Consider the following 8,237-nt stretch of genomic DNA (forward strand, 5'->3'; position numbering starts at 1 on the left):
AAAAAAAAAAAAAGGCAAAGGATTTGAATAGACATTTCTCTAAAGAAGGTACACAGTTGGCCAATAACCAATGAAAAGATGTTCAACATCACTAATCATTAGGGAAATGCCAGTCAAAACCACAATGAAGTACCACTTCACAACTCATTAGAATGGCTCTCAAAAGAACAGAAAAGAAACAGAAAATAACAACTGTTGGTGAAGATGTGGAGAATTAGTAACTCTGGGAATGACTTGGGCTAGGTTGGTGAAGATATGGAGAACTGTACTGTTGGTGAGAATGTAAAGTGGTTTAACTACTGTGAAACAGGACAGTGGCTACTCAAAAAATTAAAAATAGAATTACCATACGATCCAGCAATTCTACTTCTGAGTATATAGCCAAAAGAACTGGGAGAATAATCTTGAAGAAATTTTTCTTTTTTATTTTCTTTAAAGACAGGGTCTCACTTTGTCACCCAGACTGAAGTACAGTGGTGTAATCACAGCTTACTGCAGCCTCGACCTCCAGGGCCCAACTTGAATAAATATTTGAACACACATGTTCATAGCAGCATTATGTACAATAATCGAAAATTAGAAGCAACTCAAGTGTCCATCCATGGATGAATAAACACACACATATATATATGTTTATATTCTCTATATATACACACAATGAAACATATATGGATATTCATCTATCCATGGATATGTAAATATATATATACAAAAATATTCAGCCTTGAGAAGGAAAAAAAGTCTGACACATGCTCTAACATTGATGAACCTTGTGGACATTAAGCTAAGTGAAATAAGTCAGTCCAAAAAAAAAAAAAAGATTCTGGAATCCAGGCTTGTAAAAAGAAAAAAATAAAATCAAAACCCCTCACAAATACTGGGCAGGGTGCAGTGGCTCATGCCTGTAATTCCAGCTACACAGGAGGGAGGATCACTTGAGGCCAGGAGTTTGACACCAGCCTCAGCAACACAGTGAGACCCCATCTCTTAAAAAACAAAGACAAATACTGTATGGTTTGGCTTATAGGTGGTATGTGGAGTAGTCAAATTCATAGAGACAGAAAGTAGAATGGTGGCTGCCAGGGGCTGAGGGAAGGGGGAAATGGAGAACTGTTGTTTAATGGGTATAGAGTTGCAGTTTTGCAAGATGAAGAGTTCTGGAGATCGGTTGCACAATAGGGTAATGTACTTAACACTACTGAACTATATGCTAAATATAGTTAAGATGGTAAATTTTATGTCGCTCTACCACAATTTTTTAAAAGTTAAAAGAGTTTGGTGGGGTAGGCAGAAGAGTTTGGATTTTATATATTCCCTGGGTATTAGCTCAGATTGGAAAGTTTGGCAGGGCAGATCAGTGGTTGTTGAAACCCAGTGCTTTCCTTTGCTAGAGGAAATAAACACCTGGATATAATAGACAGAAAAATATGGCTAATAATCTATAGGCTTTTCAGGGACTTAGAGAAACCAATCCAATAAAATTCTTTAAAGTATGCCCACTCCTCACTATGCCCAGGGACTGATTCATAGCAGCAGCATCACAGAGAAGGCATATAATCATATATTTATAATGGCAAGGAGCTAACTGTATCGGAGAAATAACTGCCTTAAATTTGGGGAAACAGAAGGGAAATATACATTATGCCAGAGCCTCAGTTTTGCAACCTGGGCCTTAGCAGAAAGGAAGGGTCATGGGAGGGGCAGGATTATTAGCAAAAAAGGCATTCAGGAATGAGGGGGACTCAGGGACAACTTCATCCCACTGAGATGTCCCGGGAATAAGAAACTACCCCCAGCCCCTCTCCCAGGTGCCCAGCCAGCCAGCCATGGCCCCTCTACCTGACTGCCAGACTGAGTGAGGCCTGGAAGCCCATGGTGCTCCTCTCTCCTAGCTGCTAGGCCACAGAACCAGGGAGTCCTAGAGCAGAGAAACTTCTCAGAGAAGGATCTCCAGGTTGCCTCAGGACTAGACTGAGAGGCCAGATCCTCAAACTCAATCCAAGGCTGGCTGTCTCTCTGAGAAGTGATGACAACTGAGCCACTAGGCGGCAGCAAAGTCCAGCAAAGAGACCCAGAGCTATTGGGGTAAGACTTCATTCTCCCCCCTCAGAGAAAGCTATCCCTGTCCCCTTGCTGCAGAAAACGGGCCCAGGGCCCTTCCTGTCCAGGTCACCTACCTATCCAACGGAAGAAGGGAATCTTCAGGAAGGCTTGTGTGGCCATTTCCCCCGAAAAGAATGGCTCTATCCGCTTCCGCTTTGGTCCTCCTCTCCCTCTTCTCTCATCACCTCTCCGATTGTGAAAGGACAGCGTTTCGAGGGCTCTCCAGATTTCCCTCAGCTCTGGCCACTAGGAAGGCAGGCGTGGAGAACAAGTGTGTGTGTTTGTGTTTCTGGGCTGCAAGGGTGGAGAGCGCAGCTTCTAGGGCATAGAAATCGCAGGCTCTTCTCCAACCTGCCCTTGTTTGGAGTAGCATTTTCTCTTAGACACAGAATTACCGAAATCTGGCTCCTGTGAAGTGTGATTTCATGATGGCAACAACACTCTCTCCGCTCCTACCTTTATTTAGAGAGCATGGGCTGGACCCCAGAGCAGAGAGTTTTAATGTTTAACAGTTCCACATGCTCTGTCTGCTGACAGGGAGAGGGCGGGAGGCATTTAAGCCTCTCAAATGATATTCTAGAGAAACCTGAGTTTATCCCCCTGCATGACTGACCTCCACAGAGCCAAGGAACACCTGGCACCCAGCAGGGCCCTGCTTTTGCTGCTGCCTTCGTGCTGGCAGGGCTCCTTGCCTTCCCGGAATGTGTTCCTTCTTGTTTGCCACTCAGTGCCTGGCCCAAAGCCAAACCTGGGCTGCTCGGAATGCCATGCCCCCACTCACTTCTCTCTCAGGATCTGAGACAAGGCTCTTTTCCGCTGGGGAAAGGCCAGGCCCTCGCTGCAGCCTCATCCCACTGTGCAACTTCTCTAGGCACATCAGACTCTCCACCGACTGAAAGCAGAAGCACTTAGGGAGAGGACGGCAGGGTCTCCAGGAAAGCAGACAGTGTGGCATATTTATATCCTGTTGGTGGCCTTCTAAACTAAGCCAGAGTGGGCAAAGAGTTATTCACAAGCTGTTCATTAACTTGCTAAATGCAGAAAGGTTGGGTTGGGCACCACTCTGGGAAAACATGACACCCCTACTCCTGGATTCAGTCTAGCATGAAGGCGTGTTAATTGGTGTAGGATTTCTATGGAAGTTTTTCTTTGCTGTTAGTTCCAAATACCAGACTAGTCTGTGTGGCATGCTCTCTCCAATATATAACTACATTTAAACAATTTATTAAGCACCTTCTATGGGGTCCCAAATTCATGCTTCTATAGATACTATGACACTATAATTTTCTAAGCACTTAATTGTGTACCAGGCACTATATAGGGTGCTTTTTATACTCATTATCTCATTGAAGAGAATCTCAATACACCAATACACTTTTTACACTTTACACTGTGTAAACTGAGATCAATAGGCCAGAAATACAATATGGACCCCTTCAGGGAGTAACTGAGGAGGCGAGGTAGACAGAATAGCAATGTAACAGTGTAAAGCGGGTGAGCCCGTGTAACTGCAAAAGGCAGTGGTATGGGCAGACTCAATGGTACAGGGGCATGCAGCATGCGTGGGCCTCAAAGAATGAGTAAGATTTGGATCTGAGGAGAGAGGTGGGGTGATCTTCCCAAAATGTGTGTTTGCGGGGTAACATGAGTTAAAGTATGGTACTGCCGAGGGCGGTGCACAGAAAAACTTGAAAGAAGCAGAGTCTGAATATGTATGTGGGCAAAATCCCCAGATCTAAATGCCAGGATGACAAGGACAGACTTAGTCTCTCCGGGGGATGAGGAGCTACTGGAGTTTAGGAGTGAAGGAGAAAAGTGATGGTTTAGCGATACTGGTTTCTCAGTAGAGTACAAGGTGGATTAAAAGTTCAGTAGAAGAGTCTAAATCATGGTTTCTCACCCTCAGCACTACTGATATTTTGGACTGGCTAATTCTTTGTTACAGGGGGTTATCTTGTGTATTGAAAGATTCTGGGTCACATCTTTGGCCTCTGCTTACCTGATGCCAGTAGCACCCCCCTACTCCTGGTTATGACAACCGAGTGTCTCCAGAGCAAGAAAACTACCCCTAATTGAGTATTACTGCTTTAGATGGCAAGAAATTAGGGCCTGGACCTTATAATATTGGCAGTTATTTTAATAACTGCGTCAATCTGTTGACTTTCAGAATAGCAGATAAAAGTAAAAAATGGTTTCTTTGCCATAGGAAATTCATCATCAGTGCCAAAGAACTTAATGGCATAAAGAAAAGAGGCTTCAGAAGTAGATCATTCTGCCTATTAGAAACCTCTAGAGGATACTCCAAAGCTACAGATAATGTGCTCAAGACTCATTAGCAAGACAGTGCCGGATAGCAGGATTTCTCTCTCTACCTCACCCCCGCAAATCACAACTTACTCAAGGGCTACACTGAGTAAGGAATGCCCCCAATGTACATGCAGGCAGAGAAGCTAATGATCTATAATTTTGCTAGGTTTGCATTCACTCTTCTAGAATTTTGTTTTTGGCAATTGGGAGAGGGGATGAACAGACTGGCCTATCAATGAAAAGAGCTGATTTACCAAGACGTGTCTTTGTCTAAAGCAGGAATCAGCTAAGTACAGACTGCTGTACAGCCTGGCCAGCTTTTTGTAAATACACAGTTTTACTGGAACTCAGCCATGCCCCTTTGTTTATGTATTGTCTCTGGCTGCTCTAGAGCTCCAATGGCAGGGGTGAGTAGTTATGACAAATATCATCTGACCATATCTGGCCCTTTAAGGAAAAGTTTGCTGATTCCTGGCCTCAAGGAAAATGCTTTTAGACTCCTAGGGGTGATGGCTTTTTTTTTTTTTTTTTAATGGAGTCTTGCTCTGTCACCTAGGCTAGAGTGCAGTGGCGTGATCTCAGCTTACTGCAACCTCTGCCTCCCGGGTTCAAGTGATTCTCTTGCCTCAGCCTCCAAGTAGCTGGGATTACAGGCGCCCACCACCACACCCAGCTAATTTTTGTATTTCTTTCTTTCTTTTTTTTGAGATGGAGTCTCACTCTGTCACCCAGGCTAGAGTGCAGTGGCATGATCTCGGCTCACTGCAACCTCTGGCCCCTGGGTTCAAGCAATTCTCCTGCCTCAGCTTCCCGAGTAGCTGGAATTACAGGCACCTGCCACTGTGCCCAGCTAATTTTTGCATTTTTAGTAGAGATGGGGTTTCACCATCTTGGCCAGGCTAGTCTTGACTCCCGCCTTGGCCTCCCAAAGAGATGGGATTACAGGCGTGAGCTACCACCCTAGGTCTAATTTTTGTATTTTTTTTTAGTAGAGATGGGGTTTCACCATGTTGGCCAGGCTAGTCTCGAACTCCTGACCTCAAGTGATCCTCCCACCTTGGCCTCCCAAAGTGCTGGGATTACAGGTGTGAGCCACCACACCCGGCCTTTTTTTTTTTTTTGGATGGAGACTTGCTCTGTCACCCAGGGTGGAGTGCAGTGGTGTGATTTCGGCTCACTGCAACCTCTGCCTCCTGGGTTCAAGTGATTCTCCTGTGTTAGCCTCCTGAGTAGCTGGGATTCCAGATGCTCACACCATGCCTAGCTAATTTTTGTATTTTTAGTAGACGTGGGGTTTTACCACGTTGGCTAGACTGGTTTCAGACTCCTGACCTCAAGTGATCCGACCATCTTGGCCTCCCAAAGTGCTGGGATTACAGGCGTGAGCTACTATGTCTGGCCCAGATTTTAATTTTTTTTTCATCAAAATAATTATCATTGAGTGCCTACAATGGGCTAGGCACTGTGGTAAGAGCGTGGGATATATTAGTGAACAAAGCAAATACAAGTCTTTGCCTTTGTGAAGTCTATATATTCTAGTGATGAGGGGAGAGAGACAATAAGCAACTAAGATAATAAAATATAGGCTGGGAGTGGTGGTTCATGCCTATAATCCCAGCACTTTGAGAGGCCGAAGCGGGTGGATCACCTGAGGTCGGGAGTTCGAGACCAACCTGACCAACATGGTGAAACCCTGTCTCTATTAAAAATACAAAAATTAGCTGGGCATGGTAGAGGGCACCTGTAATCCCAGCTACTCGGGAGGCTGAAGCAGAAGAATCACTTGAACCCGGGTGGTGGAGGTTGCAGTGAGCTGAGATGGCTCCACTGCACTACAGCCTAGGTGACAGAGCAAGACTCTGTCTCAAAATAAATAAATGACATAAATAAAATGATATAGTATGTTAGAAGGTGATAAGTGATAAAGAAAAAAGAATAAATGTAGAACAAGAAAAGGGAGATTGGAAATGCTTATAGGGCATCACAATTAGATGATTATCAGGGAAAGTCCAATAGAGAAGCTGATATTTAAGTAGACTTATAAGAAATGAGACAGTAGGGCTGGGCACGGTGGCACATGTCTGTAATCCCAGCACTTTGGGAGGTCGAGGTGGGTGGATCGTTTGAAGTCAGGAGTTCCATACCAGCCTGGCCAACGTGGTGAAACCTCGTCTCCACTAAAAATAAAAAAGTTAGCTGGGCGGTAGTGGCACACTCCTATAATCCCAGCTACTCAGGAGGCTGAGGCAGGAGAATTGCTTGAGCCTGGGAGGTGGAGGTTGCGGTGAGTAGAGACTGCACCACTGCACTCCAGTCTGGGTGACAGAGTTAGATCCTGTCTCAAAAAAAAAAAAAAAAGAAAAGAAAAAAAGAGAAATGGGAGAATAAGCTTTGTGGAACATGCAACAAGTCTAAAGTGGAAGGGAGGGTGCCTGGCTGGCTTGTTCAGGAACAGCAAAGATGCAGATGTAGCTGGAAGAGAGAGAACAAGAAGGCAGAACTAGATGAAGTCAAAGGGGAAGGGCTGCGAGATCATCTAAGACCATTATAAGAACTTTGGCTTTGACTCCCAATGAAATGAGGAGCAGATGAGTGAATAATAATCTTTTGTTATTCAGATTTCAAAAGGATCAAACTTGACTGCTGGGGAGGGAAAGGTGGAAGCAGGGAGATCAGTTAGGAGACAGCCTCCCTTACAAGTTAGGGAGAACAATGACTCTGACTAGGGCGGTAGTAGACATGGTGGAAACATGCAGATTCTGGATCTATTCTGAATGTACAAATGACAGGACTGCCTGTTAAACTGGATATGGGGTGTAAGAGAAAAGGAGTCATAAGGATGACTTCATGTTTTTTGGCTTGAAAGAATGGAGGTAGAGAAAACCATGAGTAAAGCTTTTGGAAGGAGACTCAGAAATGTAGTACTGGACATATTCAGTCTCAGATGAATTTTGGACATCCAAGTGGTGGGGATGTCAAGTGGGTAATAGGCTATATGAGTCTGGGGTTCAGTAGACAAGTCTGAAGTCTGGGAGATAAAAATTTGGGAGCTGTTGGCCAGATGTGGTGGCTCACGCCTGTAATCCCAGCACTTTGGGAGGCCGAGGCAGGCGGATCACAAGGTCAGGAGATCAAGACAATCCTGGCTAACACAGTGAAACCCCATTTCTACTAAAAATACAAACAATTAGCTGGGCATGGTGGCACGTGCCTATAGTCCCAGCTACTCGGGAAGCTGAGGCAGGAGAATTGCTTGAACCCGAGAGCCGAGATTGCACTACTGCACCCCAGCCTAGGCAACAGAGCAAGACTTGTTTTAAAAAAAAATTTTTTGGATGCTGTTGGCTGGGCGTGGTGGCTCACATCTGTAATCCCAGCACTTTGGGAGGCTGAGGCAGGCAGTTCACCAGGTCAAGAGATTGAGGCCATCCTGGCCAACACGGTGAAACCCCGTCTCTACGAAAAATACAAAAATTAGCTGGGTGTGGTGACATGTGCCTGTAGTCCCAGCTACTCGGGAGGTTGAGGCAGGAGAATCACTCAAACCCAGGAGGCAGTGGTTGCAGTGAGCTGAGATTGTGCCACTGCACTCCAGCCTGGTGACAGAGCAAGACTCTGTCTCAAAAATAAATAAATAAATAAATAAATAAAAATAATTAAAAAAAATAAATCTGGGAGCTGTCAACATATGGATGGTATTTAAAAGCATCAAAGATCTTCAAGGGACTGAGTCTGTAGACAGAAGAAAGAGTGGACGAGTGAAGCCTGTCACACACTGTTAATAAAAGATCAGGAAGAAGGCCGGGCGCGGTGGCTCAAGCCTGTAA

The 8,237-nt window shown here is 44.9% G+C and overlaps 1 protein-coding gene across 2 annotated transcripts in view; it reads right to left on the reverse strand.

Annotated features, from left to right (window-relative positions):
• SENP8 (SUMO peptidase family member, NEDD8 specific) overlaps window positions 1-8,237 on the reverse strand; it is a 44,227-nt gene that overhangs the window by 3,093 nt on the left and 32,897 nt on the right. For both annotated transcript variants that reach the window (XR_001889888.1, XR_001889889.1), the window contains exon 2: window positions 2,178-2,349. The gene's annotated coding sequence lies outside the window, so the exon portion shown is untranslated. The remainder of the gene's footprint in view (window positions 1-2,177; window positions 2,350-8,237) is intronic.

The sequence above is a fragment of the Rhinopithecus bieti genome, unplaced genomic scaffold (genome assembly GCF_001698545.2).
Source record: "Rhinopithecus bieti isolate Rb0 unplaced genomic scaffold, ASM169854v2 scaffold_27022, whole genome shotgun sequence".
NCBI classification, from domain to species: Eukaryota; Metazoa; Chordata; class Mammalia; order Primates; family Cercopithecidae; genus Rhinopithecus; species Rhinopithecus bieti.